A 14,326-nucleotide genomic window follows, 5' to 3' on the forward strand; every position below is an offset into this window, starting at 1 on the left:
TCTGCTTGGAAGGAATCTCCTTTCTGCACAACTTTGACTGTTGTATTTGGCTGATATTGGGTTGGGGGTGCAGAATTTCACTGCCCGGAGACAGCCAACACAATCAGTGACTCTGCTTATGTGTTGATAGGAGACTGTCTTGGGAAATCTAGTCTGAAAAGGCTGAATGAGGATAATCTCAGGATTTCATTCAATTGGGTTATTGTGCTATGAAAGAAAAATATTAATTTAATCCCTCCTGTGGCAGTGCTGGGTCAGTCACAGTGATTATCCTGTTTTTAAAAGTGCAAATCACTGATGGAGAAATAATTGGCATTTACTGTCTCAGAAGCTGCTGGAGTCAAAAGCTGCAAATTATAAAAAGGTTTTTAATTCAGAAATGTTTTATAAGGTGTGCTGCAGCTGTGAGCTAGTTATGAGCAAGTGTTTGTTTGAAATGTATTCAGTGAAATGAGTGTGGTATAAAGACGTATGAAAGAAATAAATTCTATTAAATTATTCTAATATGCATAGGTATTTAATATATTATTTCCTGTTCTCCTCTATAGATAATATTAAAAATACTAGAAGACAGTATTTCTTAGATAAATTTTATTGTTGGTTGCTTTTATTGAATACTGCTCTATAGCTTTTTCCTTTATGAGATATGCAGCTCTTTATATAAATTTTTCAGGAGAAACTTTTGACTTCTGAAATCAGTGTTTGTCCCAGAGACAAATCCTGGGTTTATTCAAAAGCTGCAAAGTAATGAAAGCTGCTATATTTTTTCTGTCTGTATTGTATTAACCAGTTGCTGTGATAAAGCAATGGAAGGCTTTATTCAGGACTGGCTAACCAATGTCTGGCCACCTCACTTAGTGAGATTTTAGATTTAAGGAGATTGGGCAATTGCTCTAAAAATGCTACTCCTGTGGTTTCTTGGGATTTTTTAGCCTGAGGGAATTTTTAATTTGTGAATAAGTAAAACAACTTCAGTGAGTTACTTCCTTTGGAGTAACTTTTGAGTTACTTCCTTTGTGCTATTTAAAAGAAAACAAAACCCTGTGCTAGAGGGAGGTAACAAGACTTGTGAATATTTCTGCTCAGGCACCAACTGTGTATTAGCTTCTTCAGCATAAATTTAGTTCCATTTAAAAGAGAGGCAATTCACATCTGTTATGGCAACTTTGGTACATATCTGTGGTACATAAGTTTATGGTAACTTTGTTACATATCTGTGCTTTTTTGGGGAGGCTCAGTAAGAGGTTGGAGAAATTAACTGGAAAAGAACTTAAAAAGTGCTAAAAAGGAGGGAAGTTAAAAAAGAGTGATGCAGGCAATGGCCATATGGAATGTTGTTGCTTTTTTTCTCTTCAACTCCTTTTTCTCACTGTCAGAAATTGCATAGATAAGAGCAAAAAAAAAAATAGGAGTAGGGATAATGGATGCTTATGTGAAAGATTTCCTTTCCTGAGTATGCCACATACACAAAGCAGACACTGACCAGTACAGCAGGGACCTGAGTTAGGAGTAAATTGTGTCCAGTCCAGAACTAACACCAAGGAAGATGCTGAATAGAGAGAGAACTGTTTCCCACAGCTTTAGCATTGTACCCTCCAGGTGCTGGTTAAGCAGTGTCTTCTGTTATTCTTAAAACAGCAGCTGCTTTATATATTAAACAGACAAAACAGAGAACATGGAAGAAGGGTATGGGAGGTGAGGGCCATTTAGTTCAAAGAAACAAACAAACAACCCCCAGTATAGTTTTGTGGATTCAAATCATCCGAACCAACTAAGAAGCAGGTTTTCATTGCATAAGGCATTGTGCAGACAATCATAGGAACTAAGTTATGAGAGAGGAAGTAGTTCTTGAGGGACTAGTTAGGACCTAAAAGTTAAATATAGGGCCCTAGCAAATAGAGAAATCAAGGTCTTAAGCATGAGCCAGAACTGCATCGGGTAAATGTAAAATTATTAGCTCTGCTTAAAAGTGGTTTGTACTTAGGGTTGAATAGCCCATTCCTTAGTTTTGCTGCCTTTCCTATTGCACCAAGTTAATCAGAACTGTCACTGTGCTTACAAATTGCCTATTTTAAACTATACATATAATTTACTGTAGTTCTGTGATTCTATTCTTTTATCTTCCTAAATGCTCTTCTTTACTCAGATCCTTGGTTTTCTTTGTGGACCTACAATTGTTGTCATTACTTCTGTAGCTCCAGCCAGCATTTGTAGTTTTCTGGGCAAGTTTTACTTGTGGGATTGTGTTGCTTTGCTGACATTTCCTCTTCTGCTGCTGGCACTGATCAGCTGGTGGCTATTGTCCTTTATCGTGGCTTTTATGTAAAATATTCCAAGGTTTTTAATTTCTGGACTTTGCATACTCATTCAGGTTTGCATAATAGTGAACAGTTTTCATGACTGGATGGACGAGGTTTTTGTACAACTGTAAGGCTTACCAGACACAGCTTGTCTTCTCTCTTAACCTTCTCATTTGTAGTTCCAGGGGACAGCAGGAACATGAGATTCCCTTCCCAAATCTACCTGTTTTAAGGCTAAGAGATTAAATAAATTATTCTGTAGTCCTCAGAAGATTTCTAATTTCTTCTCCCGTGAAAGTGTTACTACATCAGGAAAATAAACAGACTTGGTCTCAGTGCACTCAGGATGAGGGCAGAGTCATGTCAGCATGTGAACAGGTGGGCTGAAACTATTTTGTTCTCATCCTAGGAATTAAGTGGATTCTCTCCTCTTCTCCAGACCCTCTTTTCACTTGGAGCAGATTTGTGATTGATGCCCCAGTTTCAAGGGCCTGCACTTTCTGCTTGACTCTCTGCAGGTCTGTGGCCTTGTGGGTTGCTGTGCTGGGTCAGCACTGCAGTCACCTCTGTGCTCGCCTTCTGTGTCTCCCCAGAGCTGCTCTCTCAAGACCTGCAGCAGCACAGTATGAATCTCCAAAGACAGTTCTTTTTGCCCTGTACACTCAACACATCTGAGAATTTCAGGAACTGAAGGAAGAGACACGTGGAAAAATCCAGGAGGGAGACCTTCCTTCCCTCAGTCTCCCAGCACTTCTGACAGCGAGAGCAGCAGTATCCACTTACCTTATGCATCTCTAAGGTTGTAGCGCAGTGTGGACTGCAAAAGTTCTTGCACATATTGAACCTCTTTCTCATTTCTCTTCCCCTGGCACCTCATCCCCTCTGTTCAAAAAGTAAAATCAAAGCAAATGGCTTCAAACCAAAAGCATTCATCTTTTACAAATAGTTCAAGGCTTCTGTACAGTAATAGGAATAAAGCTCTGCTGGCATGTTTAATGAGTGCTCTCTCGGTAGGTGCTTTTCTCTGTGCCTTGAGAATTTGAATTACAAGAGAAAATTTATTGTACTTCTGTTACAAAACCATTCCATTAAGTTTAGGTGCTCCGTCTTCCTCTGACAAGGAAGTGTCATGCAAGGTATTTTGCATAGATAAGGTCAGGTCAAGGCACAAAAGATGGGAATTGAACCTGTCATGAAGATACCTGAGAGATGGAAGTTTTCTAAAAATGTTGTCTTCCTCTATTACCTAAAAAATTTGGGAACAGAAGTGCCTCAGTTCTTGACATTCCAGCACCTGTATTGTTTTTTTAGAATTCACCACAGCAATTACCTGCACGTAAGTGGCTGCAGAGCTGTCTCCCTCAGATCAGTAGGACTGAGTGGGATTAGAAAAACAGAATGGAAGTAAACTGAGATTTGAGTTTGAAGAAATGTAAGTTGAGATGTAAGCAGCCATAATGGTAATATTGACTGTGATGAAGATCTGTAAAGTCAGCAGAGAGGTGAGTAATTGAAGTAGTTAACAGATGAGCCAGAACAGCAGAAAAAAAAGAGATCAAAGAACCTTAGCTCAGGAAATGACTTTGCAGGGTGGTCCAGAAAGACTGCGATGAAGAATTGGGTAGAGAATGGGAGTTGGGCAGATGTGAGTGGGTCGACTACAGAGATTTTCTGCCTCAGCTTTGACCTGTAATGGTTTATTTGGTCCCCTGCTCCTCAGACACAGAGAGACAAGCAAACAGAAGAGTGGGAAGTGCAGAGACTGACATACTGAATGATGAGCCCAAAAACTGAGATGGGGAGGAAGTGCTCATAGTATTCCTGAGTAGAATGTAGAAAGAAAAAAAATCTTGATATCAGAAAAACATGTTTCAACAAGGCCAAGAGGTAGGATTTTAATTTGTTCTGGGGAGGATGGCTAGGAATGATACATGTCTGCATCACCTCAGGGAATTACATGCCTAGCCAGATGTCCTGGCATTGTCAGGCAAGCTTTCAGGGTAATTTTGGAAGCCTTGTTCTGTCAGATACTAAGTCTTGTATTAGAGAATTCCTAAAACAGGATTCATAGTGTACAAGGCAGCAGATGGCAAGGGTTTGGGAATGAAGATAGGCTAGGGGATGTCTATCCTTGTTGAACTGCAGAAACCCTACTGGGGCTGAAATGTTAAGATTTGTTTCATGCTACTGTGTGTGGGATGTGATCATGATGCTTTTATTTCCTCCCTGCAGCATTCAGTTCTGCCTACAGCAGGGCTTCAAACCTCTGCAGCCCCCGTGGGTCAGTGGCAATGTGGAAAGTGGCTCAGAAAGGGTTGGTTTGTTGTGGCACCTGCTGACAAAGCAGTTTTCCCACTTGGCTTTGCTTTAAGAAGTAGCACAGAGTTGTATGCTGTCTCACTGTCACCAGTAACTTCACTGCTGCACCTCTGTGTGCACTTGAGAAACCTGGAATTTCAGATGAAGAATTAGGTGGTGACATACCTTCATGGAGAGTTTGCAAGGGATTATTTCATAGAATCAATAAGATTGGAAGAAACCTCTAAAATTACTGAGTCCAGCCATTGACCTAACACTGCCAGGTCTGCCATTATTTCCTTATGGTGCTAAGATGTTTTGGAGGAGGATGCAAGCTTCGTTCTTGCAAATATCTGTAATTCCTTTCTGGACAGTAATCTGGACTTTGTCCCCGAGTGATCACTCTTATTTTAACCACTAGTGTGTTTGGGGTTTTAATTTCCCCAGTGTTTTCCTGGAATGTGAGAGGCATTTTTACTAACTGAAGGATGTGATTATTCGTGAAAAGTAATGACTGCAACATCATTAGATTTTGTCCTCGTGGATGCTGTCTTGAATACAAGTGAACTCCAATCATCTAGTAAAAGGAAAGCATTGGAGCTGGGACTGTTACTTTGTGTATGTTGACCAAAGAGGTAATTGCAGTTTTTGAAGTAGAAACTAGAAGTGTGCTCAAGCTGTGTAATTGTTACCATATGAAGATGAAGGGAAAATGTGCTCAAATTACCTCGAGGTGAATGAAGAGTCTGATGATCTCTTGGTTGTCTAGGGCAGGAAGAAAGGAAGATTTAAAAGCATTGCTTTGAGCCTTGGGACACACAACTGTGCTGACATGTTCCCTCATGTCTTTTGATTACCTTACAAATTGAATTTGTCCCAAGTTATTTAGAACTAGAGCAGGAAATATCCCTGTGCAACACCATTCAGTGCATTATGTTGATACTTCTTGGCATTGGCCTTGCAGGACATAGCAGTGATGTGGCAGTGGGCAGGTTGCTGCAACTACTGGGGTGTGGCAGGCTAACTCACCCTGCAGGGAAGTGAGCCATGGGAAGGAGTGCTGCTTCCTGGGATTTGTGTCCCTGTGCCCTAGCATGGCAGCAAGTCCTTTTATCACCCACCTTTCAGTGCTTGATGTGGGGCCCCAGGGTGGGCTGTGCCAAGTGGCTGGAGAGAAGATGGGCAGCAGGAGAGCATCTAGAGCAGCGAGAGCCAGCAGCTGTGCTTGCAGCTCCACCAACTGCAGTGCCGTGAGTGGGAGGTGAGAGACATGGAAGCAGGGACAGATCCTCGAGAACAGCTTCACGAGTGAGATCTTGAAGAATGATGTAACTTAGGTGTGCTCTGCACCATTCTCATTACATTGACAGTACCATGTGTGTTGGCAGCTGACTGCGGTTATTGCGAGAGGTGCAGGATGTGATTTTCTGCCTTGGCACCAGAGGAAATCTGGTCCCTGCCATGGCAGCAGGTCTCAAGCTTCCCAGTTCACCAGCAGCAGAAACAGAGCCTGCCTGATCTGTGTTCATACCACATGTCTAAGCAGACCTGAGTTTTGCAGTCTGGCTGGCATCCATCTGTGTCTCCTGCAGAAAGGGCACTGGTGTGAATTGTGGCTCAAATCTCTCCTCTGATCCACCAAAGAGTTTTTTTTTTTCACATCTGCTTCATAGAACTTGGGGAGTTTTATGCTGTTTAAGACCTGCTGCCCTTCTTTCTACAGCACAAGTTGTAGAGTACTAGAAGTAGTATTTTGTAGCTGTTAAGGGTTAGTTTCTGGACCCCTACAGACTGAACTTCAGGCATAGCTGCTTGACATAGTTGAAGGCCATGTTAGTGATCCTGGACTATCTACCAGCCCTGTGCGGCATGTCCTGTGGTTTCCTTTTGACTATCCTTTCACAGACATGCTCTAACATATACTGGCTTTTGAGTGGATATGCTGCATGGGATCAAAATGCCTGACACTGCCATACTTGGGAGTTTAGAAAATAGATATTAATGAAAAAAATTGACAAATGCCTATTTACCCCGTGTTTTGTTTTTTTTTTTGTGAAACTTTTGTTTAGATGCACCTTTTTAGGTTTGTTTGTGTGATGGTGTTTCAGAGTGAAATCCTGCATTTCGTCTTTACTCATTGATGAGTACAGTCCCTGAAAATCACAGGAACTTTTAGATAATTTGCACTTGGATTGCAGCTGACTGTGGTATCAATTGCTCCTGGATATGGCTTTAACTCAACTCCTTCAGCTTGGTTACAGAGGTCCAAAATAAATGCTGGATCTCTCTTGCTGGAAGCTCCTCTTAACTCCTGCCAGTATTGTGGGGCTGGACGAATGTCTTTCTCTGGAGATGGTCAGTGCTGCTGCAGCCTCAGAGGAATTGTTGAGACGTGAGGTAAGGCACCCACACCGAGCAGGGCACGTACGACTGGTGAACAGTTTCATGCTTGGATTCCCAGCTGGCTGTGCAATATTTAAAACAAGATCTTTGCTTGTTCACACAGAAGGACCTGTCTTAGGGTATGCACACTTAGTTTCCATGTTTTCAAACTTCAGATGCTTTGGATATCTGATCTGTGTGTTTTCTTTTTCTTCTTTTCCTTTTAATAGTTTTTGGCAGGCTAAGCAAATTGGTTAGCATGAGGAGAATTCCTTTTTTTGTAAAGCCATATGGCATTTTGTTAGAAACAAATGGTCTATTTATTAATTTTTGTTTGTTTTGTGCAGTGTTAAAAATAACATGGCATTCGTGTTTCATGTTTTCTGGTCTCTGTTTCACTGCTGTAGGCGGGCCAGCCTCTGATTGAAATATAGTGTTAGGGATGCTTGCAGTCTTTTCTAAGTAGACTATTTTGGAGCTGCAAATGGGAACTGAAAGTTTTCCAAAGTCAGGATGTTACAACTGAATCTGCATTCTCTTCCAGACGTTCCTGTGCAAATGGCTTGTGGGAGGTAGCAGCTTAAAAGGTTGCTGGAGAGATACCTTCTGTACCTTCTTCCTCATTTCCCAAAACCAAATGCAGTGTTGAAAATACTCACTGACAGGCTGCTTTTGTGTGGACTTTATTCCTGAATGAAATACTGTATTATCAGCTTTTAAATTATTTTATTCTGCTTTTGTATCCCATAATTCAAAGATTTGTCACTGTGTTTTAACATGTATGAAAGTCAAGTGCTAATATATGAAGAAATGTCTGAAACTGTGGCAGTCTAATCAAATTTTCTGATTTGGCAAAACCTGTGTCATGGCCAAGATACGGGGAAGTTGGCCACGATGTGGGGCCATTATGTGTGGAAGTTGTCCATAACTGATTCTTGAACAGAGTCCAGGCTAATTCTCTTCTTTACATGGGTAAAGGTAAATAAATTATATTCTTTTTTTCTCTTATCAAACATAACTTAGAAGTGCTGAAACGTTTGCTCAAACCACTACAGGATTTTTCAATGGAAGTCACCATCTAATGTCTCATTCTCTCAGTGTCTTCCAGTGCGCAGGGTATTTTTGGGTTTGTGTGTTAAGCTACAAACATGCAGTGTCATAACATCAGTGTGAGAAAATCTGCAGTGCAAACAGGAAGCGAGGACTGCCGTGTCTTTTTCCTCCTGCATGTTTTGTGCTCAGTCCCAGCCTGTGTTCTGCAAACTGCTCTGCAGCCCTGCTGCTGTTTGGACAGAGAGTGGCAGCAGTCTTAAGACAGACTGGTTCACCAGGGAAGTGGAAGAGGGGGCTTCACATCTCATATTCTTTTACAAGATTCTTCTTTTTGGTAGTTTTTGTTCATTTCAGATGAAGGAAGAAGAAAAGATGTAATGATCCACGTGTGACTAATGTTGGGCAGAGTGTGCAAAGACTCTGAGGGAAAATCAGAGACTTGAGACTCTGGTTGCAGCCAGGTTTTGTGCAGAAGGAATGAAGATGCTGAAAAGCTTTGATTAGAATAGTATTAGTCCTGGATAAGGAAGATTGCACCTGAATATCTGGCAGATATAATTGTTTTGTAAATTACTCATCCTCTAGTATAGTTCCACAGAAAAAAGTGACAGAATATGGTTTGGGATTTTTTTTTCTGTTTTGAATGTAGCTCTTTATACATCTAAATAATTCCAGAAATAATTCTGTAAAAATTAAGGTTTGTTGGCTGATTGCAGATGCCATGTTACTGATAGCTGCTGTTACCTCTAGTTGCTGTCACTTCATGATTAATATACAACATACAGGGAACCTGAATGAAAGAAGTTATTCCATGAGAAAAGTGAATGCTGTTTTCTAGCATGTAATTTATTTGTTTAGCAAATGAGGATGGGTACAGCTTATTTATGAAATCTGCTATCAGTGGTAGAGAACAGCAGCACCATAGGGCATTTTCATATTACCATATTAAAAACCATCATTTAGCAACCCACCCCTAATCTAGTGTCTAATCAAAAGGGCTGGTGACTCTCTGAGAATTAATTCCAGCAACAGAATAAATAAGTGCTCTTTCAGATTTTAAATAAAGTTGAAAAAATACCAGCTTTTCCTTTTTGTGGTCATTTGCACTTTATGCAGACTTGGCCCTGGCCTTGGCCCCCTGTTACTACATTAACAGCTCCTTCTATCGAGCTCAGCTGTGAGGAAGGCACTTGCTTTTTAGGAGGTTTGTTGTCATTGGATGCTGCAGTGCTGATGTATATTACTGGGAAGTGCTATTTTTACCGCAAGTCTGCCTCAGCCTCTGGCAATACCAGCTATTTGAGCACAGTTCCTGCCTCTCAAGTTGGCATCTCTGTTGTCACACAGACAAATGCTGCCATTTGCTTATTTCTGCATCCCCAGGTTGCTCTCTGGCACTGCTCACCCCTAACCTGCTTGCTTATTTGTGTTAAGAGCAGTAGTGCTGTCCTCCTAGAGCAAATCCTCCATATTGACAAGGGGAGCATTTCCTGCCTTCCACCTCTCCCCAGCTTAGCTTTGGGCTGTTTCAGGGAAGAAATATTTACTTTTAAGTCCTGTTTTGCTTTGTAGCCAGTGCTGCACAGAACAGCTTGGCTTGTGTGACTTTGCAGATAGCAGGAAGATAGAGCGTGAAGTTGGTCATTGTGAGACAGTCTGGGAAGTTTCTGCTGTACGCAGCCTCTTTGCGTTGTGCTGTCCAGTCTCGTGCAGTGTTGATGGTGGGCCCTGACTGCCTGTTGTAGCAAAGCCTCCTCTGCATTAGCAGCGCAGCATTTCCTCTTGCACTGTGGAGCCAGGGGTCAGACTCTGGTTCACTGGAGTCTGTGATCTACCAGCCCATGACACCTGGCACATGGCAAAGGTGCACATCCATGGGCTGAGGTTGGTTATATGAGACCGAATGCTGGATCCTGCACTTGGGTTGCAACAAGCCCAAGCTACAGGCTTGGGAAGGAGTGGCTGGAGAGTCCTCAGCAGAAAAGCACCTGGAGGTGCTGGTTGACATCCACCTGAATATGGAGATACTTAAAAGATGTGCAGATGTACCACTTAGGGGCATGGTTTAGAGGTGGACTTGACATGGTTGGGTGAGTTTAGGTTAATGGTTGAACCCAGTGATCTTAAAAGTCTTTTTCAACCTAATGATTCTGTGATTCACTCAGCAAATACAGGGTTACAGTAGAGCAGTGAAGCAAGGGCTTAGGTGTGCTCTCCCCTTTTTGCTCTTTCTTCTCCACAACCAATTAAAAATCCCCATTTCTTCTGGGCAGTAAAATGCTTCCTTTTTCACAGACACTGCTCTTTTCTCCACCAGGGCAGGTAAGGGGCAGCTATCTGCCTGAGCTAGAATGGTGTCTTTCTTGTCTACCCCAAAAGTAAGACCAAATATAAAAATTACCTCTCTTCCCCAGATGATTGGGTAAAGTTGAGAAGCTGCAGACAAAAACTGGCTTTTATATGCAATGTGGCATCCTGAAGTGACACAATAGCTGGAAGGTATGAGAACAGTGACAGTTGTATCTATGCCATCCATCCCTCATAGTCCTACAAGCACTGCTGCATCATTGCAAGTGACATCTGCATATGCAGCAAGGACAGAGCAATTGCAAATCCCAAACTGGGAGGAGGACCATTACTATTGCACTGAGAATCTGGAAACTAGGACTTGACAGAAGCTGTGTTGATGGTGTAGGCTTCATCCAGCCCGTCTCAGGCCTGTGATGTAGTGGGGGCAGGGCCAGCTCTGTTTCCCCCAAGGTGCCACACAGACACTCGACAGGTTTCCCAGCAAGCTGAAACTTTGAGGCTGTGTGTGCAGATGGGTGCTGGTTGAGATGGGAGAGCCAACAGCAGTTGTAGCTTTTCCTCTCCCTGGAGTGGACACTGGAGGAGTGAGACACATACTGACTTGGAGAGAGTGCTGGGGGCATTCCCGGGTGCTTGGAGTGGTGAGGTGAGGGTCCTGGGCCAGCACACACCTCTTTGCTCATTCCCTAGCTTTACCCTCATGGTGGATTGATGTTGGCTAATGCCAGGTGCTTACCCCTCATACCACTCATACTGCTCCTGCTCCTCGGCTGGACAGGGTGAGTGAAAAATACAACAGAAGGCTCATGGGTCGAGATAAGGACAGGGAGATCACTCACCAGTTACCATCACAGGCAAAACAGACTCCACTCAAGGAAATTATTTTAATTTATTGCCAGTCAAAATCAGAGTGCGATAATGAGAAATAAACCCAAATCTTAAAACAGCTTCCCCAGACCTCTCCCTTCTTCCTAAGCTCAATTTTATTTTATCTTCTCTACATTCTCCATACAAATGGCACAGAGGGACAGGGGATGGGGGTTGTGTGATCCATTCATCACATGTTGTTTTTGCTGCTCCGTCCTCTTCATGCTTTTTCCCTATTCCATTTGGGGTTCCTGCCAGGGAGACAGAGACAGTGCTTCATGAACTTCTTCAGTGTGGGTCCTTCCCTTGGTATGCAGTTCCTCATGAACTGCTCCAGTGTGAGTCCCTATGTATCCTTTCCATGGGGTGCAGTCCTTCAGGAATAGATTGCTCCATCCATTGCTCCAGGGGTCAGAAGTCTTGACAGAAAGCTGCTCCAGCTTTGCTGCTGTGGGCTGCACTCTCCATGGACCTCCCAGGGACCTGCTTCAGCACAGGCTTCCCATGGGATCACAACCCCCTTTGGGCATCTGCCTGCTCCAGGGTGGTTTCCTTCACATACTACAGGTGGATCTGTGCTCCCCCGTGAACCCTCATGGGCTGCAGAGGCACAGCTGTTTCACCATGGTCTTCACCATGGGCTGCAGGGGAATCTCTGTTCCAGTGCCTGGGGCACCACCTCCCCCTTCTTCTGCACCAACCTTGGTGTCTGAAGGGCTGCTCCACTCACATATTCTCACTTCCTCTCACCTGGCTGCTCTTAGTGCAGCAGTTTTTTCCCCTTTCTTAAATACATTATCCCAGGAGTGCTACCACTGTCACTGATGGGCTCAGCCTTTGCCAGTGGCAGGTGCATCTTGGAGCCAGCTGGCATTGGCTCTCTTGGACTTAAGGGAAGCTTCTGGCAGCTTCTCACAGAAGTAATTTTGTAGCCTGCCTCCCTGGCCCCTGCTACCAAAACCTTGCCATACAAACTGTCTACCCCAAATTCAGGTCATTTTCAAGGACTTGTGTACCAAGTTTCCAGTTTTCTTCCATTCCTGTCATTCCCTGTCCTGTTCCAGTCTCTTTTTTCTATCCTCTTCTCATCTTACCAATCTCCTGGCTCCTCTGCTGTCTCCTTTGCTCTCCTCTATGGCCCTTCATTGCCTTTTCTCTCCTCTTGCATGACACTGTCCCCATTTTCTTGCTAAGCTCTTTGTGATTACTCCATGCACCTTTTGGTCTCTGCTAGATGTGCTCCTTTTGTCCACTCCCAGCCTCTCCTCTTGGAGGGCAGCCAGCACTGCCACAGTCACTACTTTGCATCAGCCCTGAGAATACCTTGGTGCAGCTGCAGGACTGAGTGTTGTGGGATGTCAAGCATTTTCTGTATTTTATTTTCGTTGTACCTTGGTGATTTGTAGGTTTTCTCTGGTGCTTTTTCCAAGCTACTGGACAGAGAAGGATGTATGTTTTTTGGTACTCAGATAGACCAGTGGCATTAGCTCTTTAAACTACCTGTAGCATTTTTCAAGATCATTTTTGTCAAATGATGACAAAAAGATTGAGATTTTCATGTGTGTGGAGCGTTGTCATGTCCCAGTGAGAACTCCAGGCATGATGATGATGTCCTTGAATGTCAGATGTATGAGCTGAACTGTGGGTTCTGGAACGTTCAGCTCATACATCTGACATTCTGATAGCAGCCTCTGATAGCAGAGGCTATCAGAACATGCACCGAGTTTTCCAGCTGGTATTGCAGACTGTTGAGTTCACAGGTGGCTTCCTAGCAAACTTGCTTCCTAGCAAAACTTGTTTTGGCAAGCCTGACACAGCCTGTGACACAGAGGTGTGCTTGGCTCCTGTGGTGCTGCTGAACTGCAGGTGTCCTTAAGTTTTCCCTCAGTGATTGATTATTCTTTCTATGAAGGGGTTAACTCTGCTCAGAAAAAACCCCCGCTGGTTTTCTCCATTGGGAATGAGTGACAAATATCCTTTGTATTAAGGACGTTTGTTAAATTCCTATTCAGCTATCTCATGGTATCTCTGAATTGCCCTTCTGTTAACAGTGAGCAGTTAGTTTGATCAGCCTAGTTGAGCATGTGCTTTTAGTGAGGGTGCCTAGCCATGCTTGGACAGATTCACAATTAAATTGTGATCAGTTGCCCAGCAAATACTAATACACTTAAAGGAGGAGAAATACTGACTGCCAGCAAGCAAGGTGCCAGTTTTATTATCCTCAGAGTTTATTGCTTTCCTAATTAAAATCTCAATCAATTCCTTGACCACCACCTGCATCTATAAACATCCTGTAAGTGTGATGTAAGGTGACTTGGTGTGACTGGGAACATGCACAGGGCAGGTGGTACAGGCTTTTTGCACCAAGCACAAATGACATGTAGAGTTCAGCAGGTTTTTTTTCTTTTTCCGATTATTTATTTACATTTTTAGAATGACCTTGGGTGGGGAATGACTGCTCACTTAACCCTTTATCCTTGCTTGCAGTTCCACACAGATTCTATGGAAGGTCCTGATTGTTTTGTACTCTGGGCCACGTGTCCCAAGTTACAAAAAGGCTTCTGTTTCTATGGTGTGATGGGGCTGTACAAACTGATGCTTTTGTCCACCCTTCCCATGTGGGGAAAGAATGGGCTGCAGCATTTGGCTTGCAATGGCATTGTGTGCTTGTGCCAAAACCACAAATCCTGTGAGCTCCTGCCTGAGTGTTTGAAAAATGAACATTAAGTCCTGCCCTGCTGCATGGGCCTGACTGTGTGTGATGGAGTCTGTGCTGGCAAAATGTAAATTGCTTGTAATTATGACAAATCATATGCAGTGCTCATACTGTGAACTACAAAGCTTTTGTCCACTGCTGCTTATCCAGCTGCTTAAAAACCTCTCCTGATAAAGTACGTGAAGCTCAGAAACAGCCTTCCAGGTTTGGTTGTTCACATTCTGTTGAGGACACTGAAAATAATTTGGTCTGTTTGAAGAAATTGCTTTCATTCCCCAGAGTTTCTACTGATGTGGGGGAGCAGGAGCTGGACTACAGGACAGGAAATGCTTAGCAGAAGAGCAAGATGAAAGCAAGTTTGGTTATTAAAAGGAACTTTGAGCATTGCTCTTGATCTGTG

The 14,326-nt window shown here is 43.2% G+C and overlaps 1 protein-coding gene across 5 annotated transcripts in view; it reads left to right on the forward strand.

Moving 5' to 3' along the window:
- SLC66A2 (solute carrier family 66 member 2) overlaps nucleotides 1-14,326 on the forward strand; it is a 76,109-nt gene that overhangs the window by 48,787 nt on the left and 12,996 nt on the right. The window lies entirely within an intron of this gene.

This window comes from Motacilla alba, chromosome 2 (genome assembly GCF_015832195.1).
Source record: "Motacilla alba alba isolate MOTALB_02 chromosome 2, Motacilla_alba_V1.0_pri, whole genome shotgun sequence".
Classification (NCBI taxonomy): domain Eukaryota; kingdom Metazoa; phylum Chordata; class Aves; order Passeriformes; family Motacillidae; genus Motacilla; species Motacilla alba.